Source organism: Dipodomys spectabilis, unplaced genomic scaffold (genome assembly GCF_019054845.1).
Source record: "Dipodomys spectabilis isolate Male_0828 unplaced genomic scaffold, ASM1905484v1 ptg000152l, whole genome shotgun sequence".
NCBI lineage: Eukaryota > Metazoa > Chordata > Mammalia > Rodentia > Heteromyidae > Dipodomys > Dipodomys spectabilis.
Genome location: NW_024870829.1, coordinates 4,397,403 through 4,413,325, shown reverse-complemented (window position 1 = coordinate 4,413,325; position 15,923 = coordinate 4,397,403).

Genomic DNA, 15,923 nt, shown 5'->3' with positions numbered 1-15,923 from the left:
GGACAGAAGGGAACCTTACTTCATTGTTGGTGGGAATGTAAACTTGTTCAACCACTTTGGAAAGCAGTATGGAGGTTCCTCAAAAGACTTCACATATTGCTCCCCTATGACCCAGCACTCCCACTTTTGGGCATTTACCCAAATGTTTACAAACAAGACCACACTAAAGCTACCAGCACAACTATGTTTATTGCAGCAGTATTTACCATAGCTAAGATATGGAACCAACCCAGATGCCCCTCAGTAGATGAATGGAACAAGAATATGTGGTCTATATACACAATGGAATTCTATGCCTCCATCAGAAAGAATGACATTGCCCCATTTGTTAGGAAATGGAAAGGCTTGGAAAAAATTATATTAAGTGAAGTAAGCCAAGCCCAAAGAAACAGAGGTCCCATGGTTTCCCTTATTTCCAATATCTATTATATGTATGAGTCAAGTAGAAAAGTTCAATTAATGTGATGTTAGAAAAATGAACCTTAAGATATGTACTTAAATGTGATTTTTTCTTTCATGCATTTGTTTCTAACACATTTACATGATTATTTCTTTCTTGTTTTTTATGTCCCTCCCTCACAGTATAATCCCTGCTTTCACTGCATTTGATGTTAGTATATCTTGTGGAGGGGAAGGGATAAAACAAGTCGTTTAAATAAGGATACAGGTGGACCCGTTGCAACAATGGGAAATACAAGTTTTCATGTCGAAAACGAACTTTACAACTTCGGTGGGGTGTTTAGGATTGGGTGGGAGGGTAGGGGGAGGCTGCGAAGGTATGTGAAGGGTAAACAAATAGGAGGCTGCAATGCTTGATAAGAAATGTGCTTATTATCTTGCCCATGTAATTGTAACCCCTCTGTACTGTATGTTCACAATAAAAAAGTAATGTAAAAAAAAAAAAAGAAACCAAAATCCAGAAGCGGAGATGTGGCTCACGTTGTATAGTGTCACCTTTGAACAAAAAGACCAAGCAAGAATAATAGGTCTAATTCTATCTCCATTATTTACTCATGGAAAACACACAGACTCAGACACAGACACAGACACAGACACACACACACACACACACACACACACACACACACACATAATCTACGTTTTCCTAGACTCCCCCTCCTGAGCAGTATACAATGCCATTAACTTAATGTATGTTTTCTCCAAATTATTATGGTAGGGATTTAACTATATTTGTATTTATGATAATGTTTGTTTTGTACTTTTTGATTTACAATTTTGTGTACTAATGTGTGAGAACAGTGTTTTGTGAAGACTAAATAGAAATCAATGTGTCAGTAAATAAGTAGGGGACAGGTGACTGAAAGATGCAGATTGAAGCACTTGAAATTTTATTTCTCTAAGTTTAAATATATATGCATATGTATGTATTTAAAATTTCTGCCACGATTTTATTTCTATTAACAATGGTCTATTTGTTACATTATATAAATTTAACATATTTTATGTTTCATCGTAGATTAATATTTATAGAATTTCTTTCCTTTGGAGACCAGGTTTTGCAGTGTAGACCAGGCTTTCCTCATCTGCTTATTCTCCTGTGTCAGGTTCCTAATTATTGGCTGGTATTACCATATGGTAAGATAGTACCATGCCCAGTTATATTATTTACATTTTGTGCAGTATAATATTACTGTGAGCAGCTTTAAGCCAAATATCTTCATGAGTATGAATGAATTTCTTGCAAATATGTTATAAATAGAGTTGCTGAGTGAAGCCAATTATAGTAGGCATGCCTGTACTCCCAGTACCCAGGAGGATTGTAAGTTTAGGAGCAGCCTGTGCTACACAGGAAGTCCCTTTTAAAACAAAAAAAATCAGGTGAGCTTGGAAGAGGGAATATATTGTTAAGCGGGGGGTAGGAACACACAAAATTTAGTGTGTGTGTGTGTGTGTGTGTATGTGTGTGTGTGTGTGCTTGTGCTGGTCCTAGGGCTTGAACTCAGGGCCTGGGCAATGTTTCTGAGGCTTATGCTCCAGTCTAGCACTCTACCACTTGAACCAAACTCCACCTCAAGCTTTTTTAGAGATCATTAGAGATGAGTCTGATCCAGTTTCCTGGCCAGACTTAAAACCTTGATCCTCTTTTCTCATCCTCTTTTGTAAGTATGATTACAGGCATGTTGTATTACTGTTAAGTAACATAGTAAACATCATGCCAGTTTATACTCCTTCCAGCAGTGTTTGAGTGTTGCACACACACCTAAGATAAAACCCACTCCATGTTTGATGACAACCAGGTCTCATAATCCCATAAGATATGTATTGTTATGCTCACTTTACCTGTAAAGAGTTTGAGATCCAGAGAGTTTCATTAATTTTGAGTCCGCATCTAGTATACAGTGGAGAATTTATTCAAGCCCAACTAGTTCTGTTTATTTCAGAAAACATGGAGTCATCATGTGGTCTAGTAAACACGTGTTCTATTGAGTACTGCTCTTTGCAAGTACAGTTCTGTGCCTGACAGATTATCTTTCTCTTTCTTTAGCTGCACCCCCTTTCATAAGCTCTGGAAAGCACAAGTGATGAGAAGAGCCATTTTTGAAGGAGAAATTTATAAGGGGTTTGACCTTGGTATCACATACATATTAGTCTGACCTCCCATTTGAGTTATGACTCCAGCACTAAATTTCTGTTTTTTCTTTTGTATTATTATTATAAATGTGAATTACACAGAGGTTGCAGTCATATAAGTCAGGTATGGATATATTTCTTTTTGAAAGGTCAGTCCTTCCCTTGCTCTATCAATTTTTCTCACTAGTTTGGTTTTTTTAACTTCCTTCTTCTTCTTCATCATCTTCTTCTATTATCATTATTATCATTATTATTATTATTATTATGCTGTAAAGGGTTTAGTTACAATCTTGCGGTAATGATTATTTTTTTGTTTTAGTCCGTAATGAAGCTTGAATCCAGGGCCTGGACTCTCTCTCTGAGCTCTTTTGCTGAATAATGGCACTCAAATTGAGCCATAGCTCTAATTCACTGAATGCATTTCTTTTGGACAATGTTAACCTTTCACTTTATCTTTTTCCGTTTTCCCGTCCTTCCAAAAAAACAAATTACATAGGTCATTTTTAACATAGTACCAATTGAATACCAGTGTTACACATATTCATTCCTTGTCCCTCCTTTTCTATGACCCCTTTAACTTCTGAAAGAGAGATAAATGTAAAAAAAATGACAAAAATTAAAGAAAATAAATATCTTGTTTCTTTTTCCTTGTCACTGGTTATTTTTGAGAGAGAGAGAGAGAGAGAGAGTGTGTGTGTGTGTGTGTGTGTGTGTGTGTGAATACTGCAGCTTGAATTCAGGGAGCTGACCTTTAGCTTTTGTAATCAAGGGTAAGAGTCTACTACTTGAACCAAACTTCCATGTCTTGATTTTGAATGGTTAATCAGAGATCAAAGTTTCACTGGTTTTTCCTAACTAGTCTAACTTCAATTCACTTTCCTCAGATCTCAGATTTCTAAATAGCTAGAGTTACAGGTGTGAGCCACCGGTGGTGATTGGCCTACCTTCTTTTTGTTATGTAGTTGAAATGTAAAAGGTAGTTGCAACCATAATAAAAAAGGAAATCAATTTAACTTTCCCAGCTTCATTAACTTTTAATATTTTGTCACATTTGATACATACAGAAAAACATTTTTTGTAAATGCTCCTGTAATTTGGTTTTCATATCGGTATTTTCCTCATGATGAACTTGATTTTATAGCTTTTTACTTACTAAATATTGATGAGAATATGTTCAGAGGGCATTGATGACATTTTGTTGGCTTTCATACGGAAATGTTGCAAGCTAACACTTGATAAATTTGTGTGCAAGACCCCGATGATATATCCACATTCTTAGCCAGAAGACAGTAGTGCCTGTTACAAATCATCTAGATCTGACAAAACCCTGACTCAGGCCTTGTTACCACCTTCATGAATGTCCTCTTAGTGTGCAATCCTGACTCTCCAGTGACCATGACAGAGCCCTGCTGCACGTTCTCATGACACAGCCAAGGTCAACAGTCAGGCGTGGCACCTACAGTGTGATGGGAGACTGGTGACTGTTTCCTTTGATGGAATGATACAGGAAATGTTAGGTCCTTAAGCTGTCATCAGTCCCGAGGGCTCCTCATGAGCATTTGATCCTAAGATTTAAGGAGACATCAAACTCTCTTTCTTGTGCAAGTTGTTGCCCTGTTTTTCTTCTGGGGCTGTCATCTTCTGTGGAAAGATATGATCTGAGCTCTATAAGTCATTTTGCTTATTCTAGGCACTTAGTGTAAGTATGGCATTTATACTTAGACAAAAAGAAATGTAGTGATAAAAAATAGGAGACAACATTTTTCCTCGTCTATTTATTACTCAAATATGTTTTCAGATTCTACCAATAATTCTTATTAGTAAGAAGCACTATCTCAAAAATAATCAGTTACCAGGAACAGAAACAAGATGATATTTATTTGATTTTGTTTTTGTCATTTTTTTACATTTATCTCTCTTTCAGAAGTTAAAGGGGTCATGGAAAAGGAGGGACAAAGAATGAACATGTGCAACACTGAAACTTTGATCTCCAATTAACCATTCAAAATCAAGACATGGTGCCGCAGACCGGGCTCTGTCAGGACGACGGAGGACACCTAAGGGAGGAACCTGGAATAGGATGGGGAGATGGCAAACAGACAACTCACACACAAGAGGAGTGGATGCTGAGTGTGATTTAATACAGAGGGTAACAAACTTTTATAGCAAAAGTCTTCATGAGAAAGGGCAAAAGGTTACACAATCTTGCTGCATGGCTTCATTTTTGGGTGGTCACCAGCTTGTCACCTGATAGGCACTTGTTTCCTGCTTATCTCTAAGAAATACAATGATTACAATGTTTGTCACCAATTAACCATTACCTATCTTTATAGAGGCCTTAACTTTCCCATAAGATCTTTCCTGTTTCTTCTTTAATAGTAAACCTCAAGGAGACCTAGATCTAGCAAGTCTCTTAGTAAATAAAAGAGAATAGCAGGAAATTCTTTCTCCTAAATAGTTATCTCAGCAATTGCCATACATTCTTTCTGCTCTAGCTGAGCCTACAGCTTCTTGTAAGTCCCTTACAAACAATTCCTTCTGCTGAAGTGACTTCGTGAAACCCCCAATACTTTTATATTTACTTATAACTTGTCTACTAGCCTCCATAAGAGGGGTTTCAGGGTAGCACTTAACTCTGGTGAGTTAGTCATATTTTTTAAGATACTCATCAGATATTGGAGTCGTCAACACTCTTAAGAGCTTTGAATAAAGGAACGTTGACAATGAGTAAGTACAAAGAGCAGTAGAAGCAGTAAAAGATTAATAGGCACTCTTATGAGGAAAAGAAAGGCAGAAACACATCTTTCCCAGGGGTTTGCCAGCCTTTCCAGGAGTAGGTCTTTTAGAAGCCCTATTCTCCGAGGTAGACTCCGGTGAAGTCCCAAAACTCGGAGATAGGTCTCTGTAAAGCCCCATTCTCTGAGGTAGACTTTGGTGAAGTCCCAATACTCAGAGATAGGTCTCTAAAGCCCCTTTCTCAGGTCTGAAAGATGGTTTCCCATGCTAAGCAGACTCCACTGGAGTAGGCGTGACATTTGCCCCTTTTTTATTTTTTAGATGTGCCAGAGAAATTTCTTCTCTTATAGAGGAGATGGAGCGGAAGACTAGTTTGAAGAGGACTGGAAAGACAACAAGAATACATATAACAATTAGTGTTATGACTCCAAATGTAACCAAGTAGTGCCACCAATCTAAAGGATTAAGACTTTTTAATCCTTTCTGTAAGTCTTCTGCCAAAGAATTTATCCCTGCGGTTTCCAAATGAGCTTGACTAAGGGCTGAAATGTCTTCCTGTAGCTGTCCTATATCATGAGTTAAGCTATTGTCCTTCCAGATTCCTTGTAGATGCACTTTGATAGCTTCCCAATCTAAGCTGTCATTATAAGGCAATGGGGTAACACAAATACATTTAAATGACTGATGACATCTAGTGGTCAGCTGGATTTTAAGATTATTAACTTCAGTCCCTAACTTTAAGACTACTTCCTCCAAAGCCTCTAGTTTGCTGTCTAACTTTTGATCAATGATTTGCTGCTCTGTTAATGCTAGAGAAACATTCTTATTTAACTCATTAACAAAATGCACCGTGTGCACTTGTTGTATTAGTGCAGTGGTGGATACAGCAAGCGAGGTTACTAATGCTATAAGGGAAGCAATTCCAAAGATCAATGTTGCAACAAATCTTTTTGGTCGTATTAATTCATACAAAACACGAAGTGTTTGCAAAGCAGAATTATCAAACCAAGGATCATTATGCAAATTTACAGGAAGCATTACATATTCAGGTCTTTTTACAATAATTACTACTGAAAATTCTTTATCTATGGAAGCATCAACACAGTTGGTCAACCGACAAGAGTAACATTGAATTAAAAAGGAATTCCCTACTTGTGTAATATTAATTCTTTTATCACTTCCAATTAAAGCTGCATATGGATAAGACAAACAAGCTCTTAATGCAATTGATTCTGGTAGGTTAGCTTTGGGCTTTTTTAGCAATATCATATTTGCAGCTGCAGCAAATCTAAACAAATTTTTATGGGTAACGGTGGTTCCATAATGACTAGATTTAGCAACCCACATTGGGGTGACAAACACAGGCGTGAACCAACGCCTTACCGGTTCCGGGCCAACCGGAGCTTTATAGCTTGTGAATTTTACTTTCTCATTTTCTTTTAAATATTTCTTATAGTCATAAGTTGGGTTGGCAATGGAAAAATCAAATACCAAATCTGTAGTACCCCTAGGCCAATGTACAGAGGCAGAATGTGGAAATCCACAATCCAACCATGTTGGAAGTTCTTTTTCTGTTTTGCTGTCCCAAAATTGATCTTTATCCCGGTAAGTTGTTAAACAATTTGGAAAAGGCATGCTAACATTGTTATCTTTGTCAAAGGTCTCATTGTAATTAAAATACCCAAGTATTTGAAAACTCAATTCCCACATCACCCTCTTACTGCTAGAAGCAGTGTTAGTCTTATCAGGTGCATCAGCATAAAGGGTCCTGTATTGAACAGGCAAGCATGCAAAGGGAGCACGGGCCTTTTAAAGCCAAGCATATAGGGGTGACATCAGATCTTCCCTCATAATCTAGATACGTGGAGATCATAGGCTTTTCTGACCCCACTGGAATGCCCCCTAGTATAGAGGTATCATTCATTAGTACTTTTATGTTAGATGGGTGAGTCCAACCCACGGGGTGAAGCAAAGGTGGATCAGGAACATACGCCCAATACATTGTACAAAAAGCGTACTTCACCTGTAAAGAAACAAGGGCAAGCATGGCTAAAAACATGTTTTCCGGATTGGGTTGATTTCCGGTGATCTCAACAGTGTGTCGAGCTTCCTCGCACAACTTCTTGATCTGTTCCCACGTAGGTGGTGCAGCGATTTTTGTAGAATCAGCTTGCGGTGGTGATAGAATGTCTTCATCTTCTGCACCAGTTTTCTCTCCCGATGTATTTTCACTTTCTTCCTGGCTCTTTTTTGGGACCAAGAAAGGCCTGATGAGTCTGTCTGGGACCCAAATGGGGGATTCTGCATCCTGTGGGAAAACACAAGCATAGCCTCTCCCAGATGTTAACAGGATGTCTGGCCCACGCCAGGTTCCAGTGAGTAGATCCTTCCATTTTACTAAAGGAAAGTTGTAGTTTTTTCCATGCCCCAATGTCTCATCATCGGGGTTATTCCTTGCTCATCAGCATTGAAATGATTAAGGACCAGCAAAGCATGATTAAGAGTGTAATGGGGGGAGTATTGCTTCCCTCCTCCCAGTCTAATTCTTGTCAATTGGTTTTCTAAGGTCTGATGAGCCCGTTCTATTATTGCTTGGCCTTGTGGATTATACGGATTCCCTGTTTTGTGCACGATTTTCCATTGTGCACAAAATTTAGCAAAAGCTTTGGAGGTGTATGCTGGTCCATTGTCTGTTTTTATTTCCTTGGGAATTCCTAGGTCCACAAAGGCATTAATCAAATGTTGAATAACATCTTTCACAGCCTGTCCAGAATGGGCTGTAGCAACCATGGCATGAGAATAAGTATCTATAGTAACATGGACAAAGGAGATTTTCCCAAATTCTGTTACATGGGTAACATCCATTTGCCACAACACTCTAGGCTTTAAGCCTCTAGGATTAACTCCCATTTTTTGTGGATGAAAAACTTCTGGGCATGCCTCACATTCCCTGATAATTTGTCTTGCCTGTTCTCGGGACACTTGAAACATCTTTCTTAAGGCATTAGCATTTTGATGATGTAGTCTATGACTTTTCCTGAGCTTCTTCTAAAGCTGACATTACATGACTTTCCTTAGTTAATAAGTCTGCAAACTTATTCCCTTGAGACAAAGGTCCAGGGAGATTGGTATGCCCGTGATGTGTCCCACAAATACCTTTGTCGTTCTTTGTTATAATAGCTGTTGTAATTTTACTAAGTATTCTTTAACTTTAGATTGACCAGTAACTAGGGCTGTTTCAATGGCAGGAAACAAGGAAACCACACACATCTGTGTAAAGGTTAAACTCCTCTGAATAATTTTGAAATGCTAGCAGAACTGCAATGAGTTCTGCCTGTTGTGCAGATACAGTTGGGTCATAAGATATTAATGGTGGTCTTGTGCTGCAATAAACCACAGACTTTCCACTAGAAGATCCATCTGTAAAAATAGTTAATGCCCCGCCAAAGGTTCTGTAACCACAACCTTTGGAAATATCACAGGAGTTTCAGTATAAAATGTAACAAAGGATGTTGGGGCATATGAAAGCTTATTTTATCTGTATAAGTTAATACAGCAATTTTCCAATCATCATCAAATTGTATCAAATGATCTAATTGTTTCTTATTATAGGGGACAATAATGTTAGGTATTTCTTGGCCAAATAATTCTCTAGCTCTTAATCTAGCCTTTAGAATCAAATTAGCACATAAGAAGGGATATGAAGCAACTATTTTTCCAGGGTTATGGGAATAATGGATCCATTCCAGTATCCCATCCCGCCAAAAACATCCTGTGGGAGTGAAGCTTGTAGCCAGAATTATAAAGGACCATGTTTGTGTAATATTAATTTGCTGTATTTTAGCTGTATTCAATGCTTCTTCTACCAATCTTATACAGGATAGGGCTGCAGGAGTTATTTCCCTGGTAGATTTAGGATTAGGATCTCCGTTCAACATTTTCATCAAAGGATCTAATTGTCCTGTAGTTATTTTTAAACTAGGCCGAATCCAATTAATAGTCCCTAATAATTTTTGGAAATCATTTAATGTTTTTAGTTTATCTATTCTAATTTCTGTCTTTTGGGACATAATATAATCATGTCCAATCACTTTTCCTAGATAATTTAAAGGTCGTTCATGTTGAACTTTATCAGGAGCTATTATTAACCCGAATTTTGTTAATTGTTCTACCATATCCTGTAATATTTTCTCTGTCTTTTCTCTAGTTTCATCGGTCATAAGTATATCATCCATATAATGAATAATGTATGCCTCTGGATATTTTTGTCTAATTTGTTCTATAGCCCTCTTTACATATTGTTGACAAAAGGTAGGGCTGTTTTTCATGCCCTGAGGTAGCACTTTCCATTGGTACCTATCATAAGGTTGTTTAAAATTAGCCGAAGGGACACTGAAGGCAAATCTCTTGGAATCTTCTGGTTGTAATTTTATTGTAAAAAAGCAATCCTGTAAGTTTATTATTATTATATATCTACCCTGTGGGATTGCAACAGGAGAGGGTAGGCCTGGTTGAAGGGCTCCCATGTCATGCATGGTCTCATTAATTGCCCTTAAATCTTGTAATAACCTCCATTTTCCTGACTTCTTTTTTATTACAAAAATTGGAGTATTCCATGGACTGGTAGTCTCTTCTATCCTTCCTTGACTCAATTGTTCTAGAACTAAGTCCTGTATGGCTTGAATCTTTTCTTGAGTTAGGGGCCACTGATTAATCCATACAGGATCATCACTTTTCCATATTATTTTGTCAGCATAAAGCTGTTCCTCAGCGGCCCCTATGAAAAATTTTGCTCCTTTGATGAGGAGTCTATTTGTCCTATTTGTATATTCATGTCCTGCATGATGTCCCTGCCCCATAAAGAAAAGGGCAAGCTGGGGATAACATAAGGTTTGAAGTGGCCTTGCTGCCCTTCACATACCCATTTGAGTTTCTGAGCTGACTGAGCTACATTAGAAGCCATCCCTAATCCAATTAGGGAGTAAGAAGTCTCCTGCACTGGCCAGGTCGTAGGCCAATCTTTTCCAGCTATACAGGATCTGTCAGCCCCTGTGTCTAAGAGTCCTGTTATTTGTTTTCCATTGACCTTAATGGCCTTGTAAGGCCTTTTATCTGTAATTTCCTGACCCCAGGCTACAGTATCTGTGGTGCCAAACCCTCCTTCTCTGTTTTGAGTCAAGGTGGGATTAGGCAACTTTAGATATGAAAGTAAAAGTATTTGGGCTATCCTCTGCCCTTTATGAATTTGAATAGTCTCTTTTAGAGACCTTATCATGACTTTTATAGTGGTAGGACTGTCTGAGTCTATTACTCCTGGTAAAACCTCAAAATTCTTTTTATAGTTTGAACTCTGGCCTATGATTAGGCCCATTACTCCTGAAGGGAATTCCCCTTTTATGTTTGTCTCTTATCAGTACAACCCCATTATTTCGGGATATGATATGATCTTGAGCGGCAGCCAAGTCCAATCCAGCACTCCCTGGAGTGGCTCTAGGCAAGTCATGAATAGTTTGCTTTAGTTCCTCTCTTGGGGAGGGGCTGAGAGGTTGCCCCTCCGTCCGTTTTTTGTTTCCTCTTGAAGAGGAGTTCCGTCTTTATGGAACTTAGATTTACAATCACTTTTCCAAGGGTTCCCTCTTTGACACCGAGGACATAAGCCTGGTGCTTTTCCTGATCCCTTCTGTTGCTTTTGAGCTTTACACTCCTTTTGAACGTGGCCTGGTTTGCCACAATTATGACATACTCTCTGTTCAGGATTATATCCTGAGCCTCTGGTTACCTTTTTCACATATGTTTGAAAAGGCGTTTCTTTCATGGCAGCAGCCTATGCAAGTCCCTGAATCATAGCAGGAGAAGCATCTATGCAAGCCTTAACATAGTCTTTTAGGCTTCCTGTTTTTCTTACTGGCCTGATTAATTCCTGACACACAATATTAGCATTCCCCCATGCCAATTGTTTGAGAATGATTTGAGATCTCTCAGAAGGAAGGAACATTCTTGTAATAGCTTCCTCCAACCTAGCTATGAATTCCTCATATGGCTCCTCAGGCCGTTGCTTAATTCCTGATAGAACAGTGGTCTTTCCTTCCCCTGATGGTAACTTTTTCCAGGCCATAACAGCAAGCTTAGTGATGGTTTCTAAAATCTCCTTTGAGAATTTAAGTTGTTTTCTAATGTCTGCAAAATCCTCCTGACCAGTTAACATGGAGACTGTAGGCTTAGGGCCTGAAGTAGTGAATAATCGCCGTTGCACCTCTCCGTTAACAAGGTCCTCATATTCTGTTCTCCATAATACGTATTGCCCCGGGGTTAGCACTGATTTTGCAGTTTGATACCAATCATAAGGAGTTAGCCAATCAGTTGCTATGGAATCAAGGATTGTTAGAGTAAAAGGGGCAGAAGGACCCATAGTTTTTACTGCTGTTTGTAATTCTTTTAGCACTTTTAAGAATAATGGCTCCCACTAAGGCGCGCCATGGTCTAGGTGGCTTCATTGAATGAATTAGGTGGTGGACTTTCTCTTTCAATTTTATTGAAGACTTGGAGGAGTATCGGTGTTAGCTGTGCTTTGAAAATCTTGAAGAATTCGTCTGTAAAAGCAACTGGTCCTGGGCTTTTCTTAGATGGGAGGTCTTTTTGTGCTGTTTCTATTTCAGTGCTTGATATGGGCCTGTTAAGATGGTTTAACTTACCTTGGTTTAGTTTCATGTCGATATTTGCTAGGAAAAGCTACATTTCTGCAAAGTTCTCAAACTGATTGGCATAAAGTTTTGAGAAATATTCCCTTATAATGTTCTGAATCTTGGTTGTTTCTGTGGTGATGTTTCCATTCTCATCTCTGAGTTTATTTATTTGGGTGTGTTCTCTTCTTTTTCTGATAAAATTTGCTAAGGGTCTCTCAATTTTGTTAATTTTTTCAAAGAACGAACTCTTTGTTTTGTTGATTTTTTTTCTATGATTTTTGGATTCTAATTCATTTAATTCTGATTTAATTTTAATTATTTCTTTCCATCTACTGAATTGGGGTTTATCTTGCTGCTCTTTTCACGGAGGCTCAGATGTCTCATTAAGTTGTTGGTTTCAGGTCTCTCCAATTTGTTGATGTAGGAACTCAGAGCTATAAACTTGCCTCTGAATACTGCCTTTACTTTGTCCCAGAAGAGCTGGCAATTTGTGTGTTCATTTTTGTTGAATATCATGAACATTTGAATTTCCTTTCTAATCTCTTCCATGACCCACTCGTGATTAAGCAGTGTGTTGTTCAGCGTCCATGTATTATAGGACTTTCTTGGGTGGCTTTTGGTGTAGAGTTCTAATTTTATTCCCTTGTGGTCTGAGAGAATGCAAGGAATAACTTCAATGTTTCTGAATTTGTACACATTTGCTATGCGATCTAAAATGTGGTCTATTTTGTAAAATGTTCCAAGTGCTGCTGAGAAAAACGTGTATTCTGATGCTGTTTTGTGAAACATTAGGTAGATGTAAGTAAAATCTACTTGATCTATGCAGATGTTTAGATCTGCAGTTTGTCTGTTGAATTTTTGTCAAGTTGATCTATCTAGTGTGGATACTGATGTGTTGAAGTCCCCAACTGTAGAGAACATGGGGAGCAAAGATGGCATTGAGAGGGAATTGAGTGGGCAAAGCCCAATTTGCCTTATGTTCAGTGCATAACCAGCCCGTAGAAACTTAGGTGCATGATAGGGTATGACCTTTAGAGTCATTGGTTCCTCTTCCCCAGTGCTATGCCACTTGCTGTTTTTTGCTTTAAAAAGGGCTTGCTCTGTGTTAATAAATGAATTTTCCTGCTTGACTTGACTCCCTGCTGAGTCTGATTGTCTCCTAGGCTGAGGGAGGCTGGGGATGGGGCGGGTGGTTTCACTTACCTTTCCTCGGACCCCGTCCGTCTTTCGTGGAATGGATGAAGACCCTACATGTGGCACCCAACGTGGGCCATGAAAGGAAAAACTACCAGCCTATGCTATGCAGCCTCTCAGGGTAAGAGAAACCCTTACTATGGGTAATGCTCTCTCACAGAAGAAGGAGGAGGAGGCAACATTATGCCAAGAGGGAGTAAAGGAGGACTTGGGAAGTGAGAAGGAAAAGGAATGGGCCAAATTCGACCGAGAATGCACTGAAACATGCACAGTGGAAGTCAAAACGATGGTGAAAGTTACTCTCTCTGACTCAGGTGACCATGACGGTCATAGGTCCCCTCCCTATTCCCCCGATTGGGGGGGGGGGGAAGTACAGCATCCTACGCAACCTGCAAGACCAGTATCTCTACCAACCTTCCATGGAGGGGCCGAAGTCTGGCAAAATAACCTACTCTGAGGCCTACCCTGGAAAGGAAGAGCCACCCGGGAGCCCAAACCCTAGGCCACAGGATTCGCTTCCCAAGGGTATCTAGTCAGTCTGGCAACAGGGTCTAACAGGCCCTTGGAATGGTATCCATAGGAAGCTAAGGATCTTAAAGAGTCCCAAAAGGCGGTGGCAGAGGATGGTCCAAACTCTCCTTGGGCCCAGACCCTATTACAGGACATTGCTTATCACCCATGTGTCCCTAAGGAGTGACTGGATGTGGCCAAAGTTATCCTTACTAGTTCTCAGTTTATTAAATGGTGTGCTTTCCTTAAGGAGGAATGCAGAGTGCAGGAGGAGAATAACCGGCAGGCTCAATCAGCGATACCTATTACTTATGCCATGTTAACAGAGATATGGTTTGGGTATTCCACTGCCGTCCAACATGCCACAATACCTGGCCTATACCATGACCAGGTGAGACAGGCTTGACTTGCTGCGTGGTACAAACTGGATGATGGGCCTACTGAGTCCCGCATAGCAGGAATGAGACAAAAACTTGGTCAGCTGAGTACAGCAGTCTGCAAGCTGCCGTCAGGGAACCTTCAAGGTCATTTTGTAAAGCTGCTGGTCTGGGAAGGGATGAATGCAGACCACCGCATGGGATTGAGAGAGAGTTTCCTGGGCAGATGGGAGGTGGCCTCACAGGATGTAGGAAAGCAACAGAATCAGTCCCAATCACTAGTTTTAGCTTTACAGGCTAAGACATCTGCAATGACTGAGGCTATTACCCATGTGCTAGCAGCCCAGGGCCTAGGAACCCCAAGACCATTGGGGAGAGGGACTTATTTTAAATGCAGGCAGGAGGGGCACTTTTAGAGGGACTGTTCATAACAATCCCCAGCCAACTTGCCCAGGGGGAGCCAAACTGCCCCCTATACCCTGCCCAAGGCGCAGGAAGGGATACCTTAGAAAAAAGGATTGTCGATCCAATTTTTTTTTTTTTTTGTCGGTCGTGTGGCTTGAACTCTGGGCATGGGCGCTGTCCCTCAGCTCTTCAGCTCAAGGCGAGCGCTCTACCAATTGAGCTACAGCGCCACTTCTGGTTTTCTGGTGGTTTATTGGAGATCGGAGTCTCACGGTCTCTCCTGCCCGGGCTGGCTTTGAACCGCGATCCTCAGATCTCAGCCTCCTGAGTAGCTAGGATTACAGGCGTGAGCCTCCAGTGCCCGGCTGTCGATCCAATTTTGATTTAGATGAGAAACCCTATCTGGGTGGAGCAGTGGCCATTGAGCAAACCTAAACTTGTAGCCCCCCACCTTTTGGTAAAGGAACAGATAAACCTTGGGCACACACACCCTTCTATGAGACCTTGGAACACACCGTATTTATTATTCAAAAAGCTTCTGGGACTTGGCTTATGCTCCAAGATCTATGTAAGGTAAATGAAAGGATGGAGCTAGTAGGAACGCCCCTAAGAGGCATGACCTGGACTCCTGCTATACCTTCAGAATATACCTTAGTTGTGATTGATATTAAAGATTTTTTTTTCTATCCCCCTGCATCCAGATGACTGCGAGAAGTTTGCTTTCTCCATCCCTTCTCTTAATTTTTCCCAGTCTGATCGGAGGTTTTAATGGACCGTGTTGCAACAGGGAATGGCCAATAGCCAGGCCTTTTGCCAACAATACTTGGCCACACTTTTAGGGCCTGTGCTGGGTTCAGATGCCTCCCTTGCCTATGCCTACATGGATGATATAATTCTGGGGCACCAAGACCAGAGCTGCCTGGAGGGTCTTCTGGTCCAGGTTTGTGCCATATTAAAAAGGGGGGTTTTACCATAGCCCTCAATAAAGCTCAAAAGGTACCTCCTTTTAAGGTGCTCAGAACCCACCTTACCTTCACTCAGGCCAGCCCCCTTAAGCCTTTGCTGGATTTCCAGGCTCTCTGACCTTAACCTAACTTCAGAGTCTTTTAGGGGAAATCAATTGGCTGTTGCCATGGATTTTTGTCCCTAAAGATAGTTTTGTGTCCTTATTCACCATACTAAAAGACAGGATACCCCAAGAATTTATTACAATTACAGACAGCCATCGGGTAATATTTTTTCAGTTCCAAAAAGCCCTGGATGAAGTTTCCCTAAAGAGGTATTCTATTTTTAAGCCCATTTCCCTTTGATTGTTTGCAGGTGTCACAGTAATACCTGCAATTTTAACTCAAGGGGGGGAACCATTAGAGTGGGTTCACACTCCAATGGGGGGCACACCTTGAGTGTACTCTCAGGCAAACCAACT